The 10,888-nt window shown below is 37.3% G+C and overlaps 1 protein-coding gene across 5 annotated transcripts in view; it reads right to left on the reverse strand.

Moving 5' to 3' along the window:
- PDS5B (PDS5 cohesin associated factor B) overlaps positions 1-10,888 on the reverse strand; it is a 109,072-nt gene that overhangs the window by 97,191 nt on the left and 993 nt on the right. Inside the window, exon 1 of one of the 5 annotated variants that reach the window (XM_015623085.3) lies at positions 8,666-8,682. The exons of the other annotated variants lie outside the window; for them this stretch is intronic. The gene's annotated coding sequence lies outside the window, so the exon portion shown is untranslated. Of the gene's footprint in view, positions 1-8,665; positions 8,683-10,888 lie in introns of those variants that run through there. 5 annotated transcript variants of the gene reach the window in all.

Below are 10,888 nucleotides of genomic sequence, written 5' to 3' on the forward strand. Positions count from 1 at the left end.
ACCCCCATCAGCCATCAGCACTTCTAACTTCCCCTCTTTCCTCAGCTTTGCTTTAAAGGTAAAGCTACCCCATGACATTCGGTTCATCTGTCATAAAACAATTAGCACTTTCCTTGCACTAAATATCATTTATTATGGAAGCATTAAACTGGAATGGATGGATGCAGAGATGGATGAGATTGTCATTCAGCAAAACACTGAAAGGAAAGTTTGGAGAAACAGAAATGTTTGCAAATATAAAGATTTCATATGAACATCTAAACAAGAATATATGCTCTTACTCTGAAAAAAAATCAGCTGTAAGGGGAAACCAACAGGGTTTCAAAAGACGGGTCCAATGCCTAGGTCCAAGTATAGTTTCATGGTTATTTTTCTACGCAGCATTAATTCTAGAACAACTTAATTCAAGAACCTCCTCTCCTCACTGAAGATACTCCAGCACTATCTGGACACAATCCTGTGCAATGGTGATCTAGGGGAACCCTGCTTGCGAGCAGAGAGGCTGGACCAGATGACCCACTGGGATCCCTTCCAACCTGACCTATTCTGTGATTCTGTGGAACAAACAAGCCAACCCACAAAAACCCAAAACTTCAACAGCAAACACCCATTTTAAGGTACTGACAAGAACCTGCTTGGAATACTCTGTGCAGCCACCAGCACCTATCAGGCAGGTAATATAAACTGGGAGAAGAACCCATGATATCTATTACATGAGGCATGTGCACAAAGGCGACAAGAAGAGACTGTCAGGAGGGTTAGCAGAAAAGAGGCAGCAATCACCAGAAATCATACAAATACCAGGAGATCACATCCAAAGAAAATAGAAAAATTTTTGACCATAAGAAAAAAGGTCAAAGATAAATAGCTCAGTGAAGAAAAACTGATCATGAGAGGCAGACTTCCAGTTTTCAAATTAAAATACAAGAATTCTCATCAGAATCTGAAACAAAATATCCAAACAGAATGCTGTACAACTTGATCAGTATGAGAGACTAGCCCCTTGCTTTCATATGGTATGTTCAAAAAGCAGAACATGAACACCACAAAAACATTCTTTTTCCAGAATCACCAGAAACACTAAGTTCTTAGGCTGGTATTCTGAAAGAAGAGAAGAACTGACAACCAGTCTAGGTATAAAAATTCCACAATATTTCTGGTTTATGGTCATATTATTGACACAGCCATCTTTTATCTGGGAAGTTACTTTTAAGATTTAGTAAGGCAGGAATTATTTGTTTCCTTCCTCCAACTGCTAGAAAAGAATGGGGGAAAAGAGGAAGGAATTATTATTTTCCTTCACATTAACTCTTTTCAAGACAAAGTAACAAAAAGCAGTCATAGAAACCTCAGATACCTTGCATTACATAATTTCAAATGATTAACAGCTGTAGTACTCACAAGTGGAGAAAAATCCCACTCAAGAATGGCATGGAAGCCATGAGGAAAATAAGGGGAACATAACAAGTGGAAGACAACTACAACACACACATCAGGCACAAATCAAGTTTAACCTCTGTGCTGCCTCTTGGGAGGAAGCAACAGTTGGTATTATTTTAGGATATCATTTATTTGGTTAAGAGTGCCTTATTGAGTCTTGAAACCTTGTTGGGTTTTGTTTTGTTTTGGGGGTTTTTAGTAAGAATTAAAATTAAACAAATGTCAAGGAAAAAAACCCAACATTAAGAATACTGAAAAAACAAAATAAAATACTCAAAATAAATAAAATAAGCAACTAAACTAAAATAATAATAATAAATACTAGTATGCTACCACAGAAGCAAAATGACACGTAAAATTTCACAATGGTCAACCAATACAAATTGGGTTTTGTAACAAGACAGAATTTATATACCTAAATGAGATGTACTTTCATTCCTAACTTAGCATATAACATTAAAAAATACAAAATTATATGCTTTATATCCTACTGCAAATTATTTGATACAGAATTAATATAGATCAAACAAAGAATGCTGGTGGGATGGATTGAACTGTAAGACCTAAAAGAAAGCGTGGGTATTCAACTGCAAAGTTGGATGTTGTTCTACAGAACAGTGTATCCACTCCTAGTCAATATGAAATATAAACAGACATTTATATTATAACTGCATATAGCAATCTTAATACCAAAAACACAGTTAGCTGGGTGTTTTACTAATAGAAGTTATCTACCCAGAAGGCTTCTATCAATTCAGCTTTTCTTCCTAGCTTAAACATTTTATTTTGCTTTTTGCAAAACTGTGTCAGAAAAGCAGACTGAAAAAAGACAAATGTATCCCCAAAGACAGAAAAGAACCCATAACTGATCACAAAGCAATGAGATGAAGACTCATTACAACCAGGTGAACTTAGTGCATTATAAGACCACAAGGACCAGAAGTTTTGCAATCTAGTCACCTACTGTCATATATGGACCTATCAGTAAGATCACTTAAAAAAAAAAAGCTGAATATTCTTTTAAGCCTTAACTTACCTTTGACACCTACCTCAACACTCAACCAATGTCAAAGTTCTCTGATGATAATATATTGACTCCTGTAACTTTTCTGATACAATTATTCATCCTTTACAATTATTTAGCCCTATGGGTTGAATGGGCTTGAATTTTCACAGAAAGGTTGAGGTTGGAAGGGAACTCTGGAGGTCACCTGGTTGCATTTCCCTGACAAAGAATGGTCACCTCAAACCGGCTTGCCAAGGAGTGCATCCAGATGGCTTCTGAAGATCTCCCAAGATAGTGACCTTGCCAAAGTCCAGAGCAACCTGTGCTGGTTCTTGACCACCGTCACAGTGGAAACACTCAGAACAAATCTCTTGTGTTCCAGTTTGTGCACACTGCCCCTGGATACTAGGCACCACTGAGTGGAGTCTGTCTCTATCTTCTTTGTATCCCAATTTCAGAAATTTACATACGTTTTAGTATATTTTAATCCTGGTTTTTGTATAAACAGAAGCATATGTACAGCTATGACAACTTTCTTGATAGTAAATTTCCAAACTCTGGTTTGTTTTCTGTTTTAAAGTTCATGTTTAATATTTAGTTATCCTTCAGTTGCAGCTCATCACTCTCATTAGGACACAAGGAGATGGAATGAAGCTGCATCGGAGGAAGTTCAGATTAGACCTTAGGAAAAAGGTCCTTCACTGACAGTTGATCGTCACCCCAGGGAAGCAGCCATGGCATCAAACCTGTCAAGAGTTCAATAAGAGTCTGGACAACACTTTGAATTATATGATTTAGTTTTAGGTAGCCCTGTGTAGAGCAGGCAGCTGGTCTTAATGACTCTTAGGAGTTCCTTCCAGCTTGAGAATTTCTATGATTCTATGCCACATTTGCTACACAATGACAGACAAACTCATGGCATCTATCAGCATGTGGGCTGTGTTTATGTCAGGCTCAGATCTGTGCTAATGTGCACCAAGAACATGGACCTTGTTTTACTAGATAGGCCTTACAGTACCCTGTAACCCACACCCCAAGAAGACCTCTCCTCCTACCCAGGAGAGCATTAACAAAAAATCAAATCAAAAACAATGATGAAAAATTGTGTTCACTCCCCACTATATTGTGTTCCATAAATAGAAACCACTAGGACACAAGTAACACCTATATGAAAAAAATGGTTATTCATTTTAAAAGGACAAGGTTTTCAACTGAAAGGAGGAAATTTTAAATTATTAATAAATAAATACAGCTGCTCGCACTACAACTGTAAGCATACAATCATGATACAACATTTCAGAGTTTCTACCTAGTACTTAAGGTACAAGACCTGTTCATGCACACACAAGAACTGTTTATTGCTCTCTCTCCTTTTTCCCCTGAAGTTAGAAGGTTAACACTGCCAAACCAGACTAACAAACACATCTGGTAAATCCTGCTGACAGCCAAATCCATCACTAATCCACCTGTCTGCTAACAGCCAGATGTTGCTGTTTCTTTAGTACAAAAAGCTGGATTTGTTCACACCTCAGCCAGATTCTCAACTCAAGAGCAGTCTGTCTTAATTAAGACAAAAAGCTCAGCTTACCATAGAAAGAGCTGAGGTTGGGACACATTTCTACTAACTCCACTGGAAAGACCAACAAGCTCTATCAGACAAAGTGACTAGAAAGTTTAGCCATTACAGGAAAGGCACTCAACCAAGAAGCAAAGTTAATGTGAGAGAGCGGAAAAAAGGGGGGGGGGAAAGGAAAAAATAGGAATAAAACAAGAAAAAAAATTCCAAACAAAACCCCACAACCATATACCACAGCTGACATAACCTATCAGCCTCGAGGTTCTTAAAATACACAACGTACCTCAGTATCTGAAGGGTGGGCATCAAGAGGATGAAGCTAGGCTCTTCTTCATCGTGATGGCAAGCAATAGGACAAGAGACAATGGGCAGAAACTGATGCACAAAGTTCCATATGAACATGAAAAAGAAGTCCTTTTCCGCAGGGATAACTGAGCACTGAAACAGGCTGCCTAGAAAAGTTGTAAAGTCTCCTTCCCCAGAGACACCCATTCAAAAGCCATCGGGATAGCAGTAAGTCCCAAGTAACGTGCTCTGTTGAGCACATTAATTAATGACACTGTTGGAGCCAGGGGGCTGGACTAGATGACCTCCAGCGGTCCCTTCCAACCCCATCTATTCTATGATCCTGTAAAGCCTAAGACGTGTGGAAGAAGGTGAAAGAGGAAGTACATTGTACAATGAAAGACTGGAAGCCCAAGAGTATGAGGACAAACTAGACAGAGAAGTCACTAAGGAGGGACCAGAGTAGAAAGATAGCTGCAGCTGGCAGGAGGGGAATGCAGCCCCAGCAGATCTCAGTCCTTTCCAGAGCATACAATGTGCAAACACCACATTACACCGCCTTTCTACCAGTAACAAATACATGCAAGAATCCACTGAAAAGCTCTCATACCTCACCCCACATAAAGCTGCTAAAAGAGAAAAAACCCATTGCTACCAGCAGCGTTCTATCAATTAGTCATATATACAAAGCTAAAGGTTACAACCTAAAGACTGACAGGAGTACATCCATACAGTGAATTTGTTTACTAAGTTTGATTAAAAAGGAACAATGAAAATACAAAAATAGTTGTAAAATCACTTATTAAGAGTTAAGAAACTGAATCAAGTTTCTTATACAATATTAAAGGGAATACACACAAAGGAGCTGATATACCTTATCCTTTGCTACTTTTTTCCATATAATTTCTTTTTCATTCAAAGTAAAAAGAAACTATTCAACTTTTCTCCTTATAATTTTATATGTGTCCCTTATGAGACTCTATATAAGCCATACACTGAAGAGACTTAATTTCTTACTAAGCTTTTGTAAGGTTTCATGGCTGTACTATGTTAGCATGCCATAAAAATTAACTTGTTTTTGTAACACTTTCACTAATTTTTCATAAAAATAAGTATTTGTCTCATTTCACAAATTACAAACCAAAGACACAGACTGAAATTTAAGAACTAGCAAACAATTTTGCTTATACAGTCAGGAATTTAGGGCACAACTTTTAAAGTATGCCAATTTATCCAGCATTGTACCTTAAACTAAAGTATCTGTTGAGCCAAGCAGTAGTCCAGGTCTAGAGCCTGTCTCCCAGGAAATCGATGCACTGCTAATAAGCTCTTGTGGGAAGTTTGGTTTAAACAGACTTGCCTGGGATCACAAGAAAACTGACAGAAGGAATGAATGCCAGTATCCCAAAGTGACATTCAATCATTCAAATTACTAGATATGCTTCTCCTTTCCCACAGTCCCCTGTCAATTCATTTTACATTTTCCAGCTTTTGGAAAATGTGTGCCGACTTTGATATGCAGCTCTAATTTCTAAATAAAGTGTGTTGAAAAAAACCTCAACACTAGTCTTATGACTAAAGACTACCATAATGGTAGAAGGACAGAAATTAATTTAAATTGCTTACTATTTTTAAAAATAATTTTCAATTTTAATATTGTTTTAAAGCTTTTTTTGTATGTAATACAGAAGATTCAGGGGGTAATGGCCCAATAAGAAATAAAAAGTTACTTTAAGTGTGCTTTTAGATGTATATACAAAATGCAGTATGAACAACCTAATGGAGAACTTACTACAGGCAACATTTGTAACTTTCAAAATGTTTTGCATTCTTAAAGTACAGGTCAGCCAGTCATTAAAAAAGAGTGAAGAATACTTATTTACAAAAATTGCATCAAAATCTCTTTTCTTAGTCCTTGGAAGCATTTCTGCAACTGAAGGAACTACAAACTGCATGATTCAATTTGGGCAAATAAAAGATGAAATGCATCTCCTGTCGTCTCTTTGACAAACTTACTCAACTCTTTTGAAGAGTTTATCGTTGGCTTATCTATTCTTTCTTTCATTTTGAAAACCCAGGAAAGCAAAAGTTATAGTCTTGTTCTGCCCCTCAGACTCAGAGGAAGAAAAGTAAATATATAGTTTATTTTGTATCATGAATTAAGTGAATTTGTCTCGCTTAGACTTTTGAAAAGCACTGGGTGGCACTGGACTGTCCAAAGGTATTGTCCCTCACAAAAGTTTTCACTAAGTGATGACACAAAAAGCTACAGTTACTTCCATACACTTTGTTTCTGTGTTCGGGAACTACACATAATGCCTCATCCTGAACTGCCAAGTAACAAAATCAACAAAATTATTAGAGAAAGTATCATACCTAATGGCATGCTGCCTAGCATCTCTGTACCTTTTCCCCAAGAAAAATCTTGAAAATTTTATGTAGGCAGATGCAGGAAAAAAATGTTTAATAAATCACTAAATGTAATTACAAGTTTCCATGAAGTGTCTTCTGGTCAATTCTCATAGCTGACAACAATTCAATCCTTTTTTTGTTAAGAACAAAAACCTAATATATGTGGTGACTATGAGTTCCTAGAAATCTGATTGTCTTCATAGGAATGTACATCTAAGTAACAAAATAATACTAACAGAAGTGAACAGTCAAGCTCAAGGTGGCCCAAAGATTACATAAAGGAAGTTTTGATGTAAGTTTTTTTTCAGGACTTCCTCACAAGCAGTATGTTTCTACTTACTGTGGGTAACTTTTAGGTTTTTGGTTGGTTGGATTTTTTCCTTTTAGTAGTTTTTTATCTGGAAGTTCCCTTTCTTTCTGAGAATTTCAGGATTAAGACTTTTGACATTGAAGTGAGCTACAATGTGGATATACTGGGATGTCTCAGAGAGAACCAAAGGCTGTTCTGGCAGAAGCTGTGGACAGCCAGCTTCTCAAGAGTCACTTCCTAAGTTATCACATATTAGCTGAACCAAATACTCTTTAAAAGAGCTACAGATTCCTGTCCCCAGTACAGGAAGGACATCAGGCAGCAAGTCCAGAGGAGGGACACAAAGCTGATTAGAGGTATGGAACAGCTCTCCTATGAGGAAAGGCTGAGAGAATTGGGATTGTTCAGCCTGAAGATTTCAGGCTGACCCAACTATGACCTTCCAGTACATGAAGGGACCCTACAAGAAAGATGGATGGACCTTTCACAAGAGCATGTAGTGACAGGACAACAGGGATTGGCTTCAAACTGGAAATAGTTTTAGATTAGATACTGGGGGAAAGTTCTTTACTCTGAGGGTAGTGAGACCATGGAAAAGGTTGCCTAGAGAGTTGGTGGATGCCCCATCCTTGGAAGTGTTTAAGGACAGGTTGGATGGGGAAATGATCAACCTGTTATAGCAGAAGGTTCCCTGTCCATAGCAGGGCAATTGGAACTATATAATCCTTATGGTCCCTTCCAACCCAGGCCATTCTATGTTCTGTGAAAATGTAGTTTAGGTGACTACAATGAAGCAATTAAGACAATAACATTTGTGACTGCTAACTTCATGTCTTTTTTTGTCCATTAAAAAGCATGAAAGTGAAGCATCTAATTTCAGCAGCAGAAACATTCACCAGGATTCCTAATTAAGTCAAAGTACACACAGTTAGTATTGTCTCGAATCGATCTTTAAAGAACGGGGTCTGAATTAGAAAACCCCAGATGGGGTCCTGATCCCTGGTTATGGTACTCCCAAATAAATGGTGACAGACAAGATGATTAGTACAAACATCCCCATCTGTTCCCAATGAAGTATGGTGCTTTTTTATTATTATTTCTTGAAGCATATTAATACCAAAGTTGTTGTGAGCTGAAAAAACAGAACCAAAGATCAGGTACTAAACAAGCAGAATGTTTTTCTGATGCTTGAGGTAGGATGCAAAAGAGTAAATTCCACAGATGGGGACAAAGTAATAGCAGTCTAAATCCTCAGAACCTACTTCAAGGACTTCTCCACACTTCAGAAAAGGCTGAAAAGCAGTATACATTGAGACAGACAGTAATAACCTTTAAAAAAAATGGAGGTGTTAACATTTTGATTCCTAGAAATGAAACGAAAATATTACTTGTATTTCACTGAATTCTTTCAAGTTGGATTTGTTACAGCAAATATTCGCATAAACAGCTTTTTTTAATTATGGAATCCTTAATGTTCCAAAGAGGTTTTGAAACAAACCACTAACTTCCTAAAATAACAAAGTTAATTTTCATTCATACACTTCACTTTTCATCTATTTTTTCTTGTTTTTACTTTACAGAACTGTATTGAGTTCTGTTCTCAGTAACAGTGCAAAGCAAATAAAAAACACCTCACCTTTTTTACAAGGCTACATTCAACTGAAGAGGCTACCAATGGAAAAGCAATAGGTATGTAATTCATATACGTGCACAGCCTTGACTTTTAGATGATCAATCTCTGCGGGAAATAAAAGACTTTTTTTAAAAGCATATCTTTTATATTATTTAAAAGACTTGATTCCTTCCAGGATCTGTCAGTGCTGTTCAGACAGTCCAGAGGGTCTACAAATCTGGAAAATTAACACACTTCACCACTAAGGACTACCACACTAACACACCTTCTTTAGAAGTTTCCTTAGTTTTCCCTTTCCACCTAGTTTCAGAATTGACTGAAAGCCTCCAATATTGTCTCAGTCTATCCAAAGATTATTTCAAGTGGCAGAATTGACATTTTGTGCTAGGAGTAAAAACACCATTACTTTAGATATCTGTTAAAAGGAGAATGATACTGACAGAACTACTTTTTGATTCTAAAAAGGAGCTTCTCTGAAGGCAATCAGAAAGACATACCTTCCTCTTTCTTGGCATAATATTTGGGGCAAGCAATACAAAGGGATTGGGATATTAGAGTGAAACTGACAGCCAAAAATAATGAGTTGCAGTATCATATTTTCCTTCCATCTCAAATTTTGCATGCTTTTACTGTTCAGCTTCATCTTTTCTTATTTGTTGCTCCCATGAAAATTCTCCTTGTGCAACAAGTAGTCTATATCACCTCTCCCAATTCAGGTTTAAAGAAAAAAAAAAAACCCAAAAAACATTAACTCCAAACTTTAAATGAAAATCCTTTACTAAACCAGAAGACTCATAGCCATACCTACACGTACACCCTCTTACTCTTCTGTATGACTATAAATTGTGAGACTGAAGAAAAAAAGAGGAAAAAGGCATAACCTGAAAGCCTGCTAGACAGCAACATATACCAAAAGAAAATGCATCTCTCCCAATCTACAGGAGGTAATCGAACCTCCTGTTCTACAGATAAAAATGGATAATGCCTGAGGTTATGCCCATATTTCATTACTGTGCTTTTCCGAATGGTAGCAATGACTGTTGGCTTTTATATGGTTAATTACAGCTTAATAACGACTTGGGTGTCTTGCTCAATTTCAGTCCATAAGTAAGCATGTCAGATAAAGTCTAAATTCAATATTTACAAGAAAAAAAAGAAGTTGCTTACAAGTCCTAAACATATGATTTTTCATTTTAATTTATTTAGTTGTTTCATCAAAAACTGAACTGTTAGTTTATCTGTATACTAATTAGTAAAGAGGATGCAAGAAACACATAGGCAAATATTCCAATATAGAACCTATATAAAAAATCCCACACAAAATACCACACCACACCCAAACACATCACACCCCCCAACCCTACAGTAATTAAGTTCAACCTTGCTTCAGACACAGACACAAGATGTCATGCAAGTGCTAAAGTACTAAACTACTTTCTCCAGCAGTGCACCCTTTCAAAGGCTGTGATGAACACAACACACACCTCTGCTAAACCACCTTACCTGACGGCCTGTCACTGTCAGTCTTCTTTCAGGTGGTCTGAGCGTGGCATACATTCAGCTTTCACTTCTCTTTGAGGAGTTACTTTACACAGTACAGTATCTAGCATATATATATATATATGCACATAGTAATATAAAACACACCAGGCAAAATTTCTATCACCTGAAAATGGAACAATTCCACTACTTGTTTCCACTAGAAGGGGAAAACCTGAAAGAATGCATGTCGTCTTACTCCCTTCCGAAAACGTGATGTGACACTCGTTTTCAACTATAAAGCCACTTAAATTTTCAACGATCCTTCTACTCCATCCCGAGCGAAGAGAAATCAATTACAGCCAAAGCACCTACCCGGCAAGCACAAAACAAAGACCAACACGAGAACGCTTCAGCAGTTGTGTTAAATGGGAAAACACAACGCCTAACTAAATAATCACAGCTCTCAGAAAGCAACCGCGCAGCAAGCAGGCATAAAAGTCAGAACAAGGCTGGCAAGACAAAATCCAGCTCTGCAGGAGCTGGTCTGCTGCAGTTTAATTTTCCAGGACTGTTCACCGTCATTAATTGTTGATTTGTTTTGAAGAACAGATAGTGATTTATTTGCAGCAGAATGAAGTTACGGACCTAAATTCCTGACCGGAGGCTCTCAACGTAAACAATACATAACCTATAAATTAACCATTCTCCATCTGGCAATTCAGATGTAAAATTCATAGTTTTCCA

The sequence above is a fragment of the Parus major genome, chromosome 1 (genome assembly GCF_001522545.3).
Source record: "Parus major isolate Abel chromosome 1, Parus_major1.1, whole genome shotgun sequence".
Lineage (NCBI taxonomy): Eukaryota > Metazoa > Chordata > Aves > Passeriformes > Paridae > Parus > Parus major.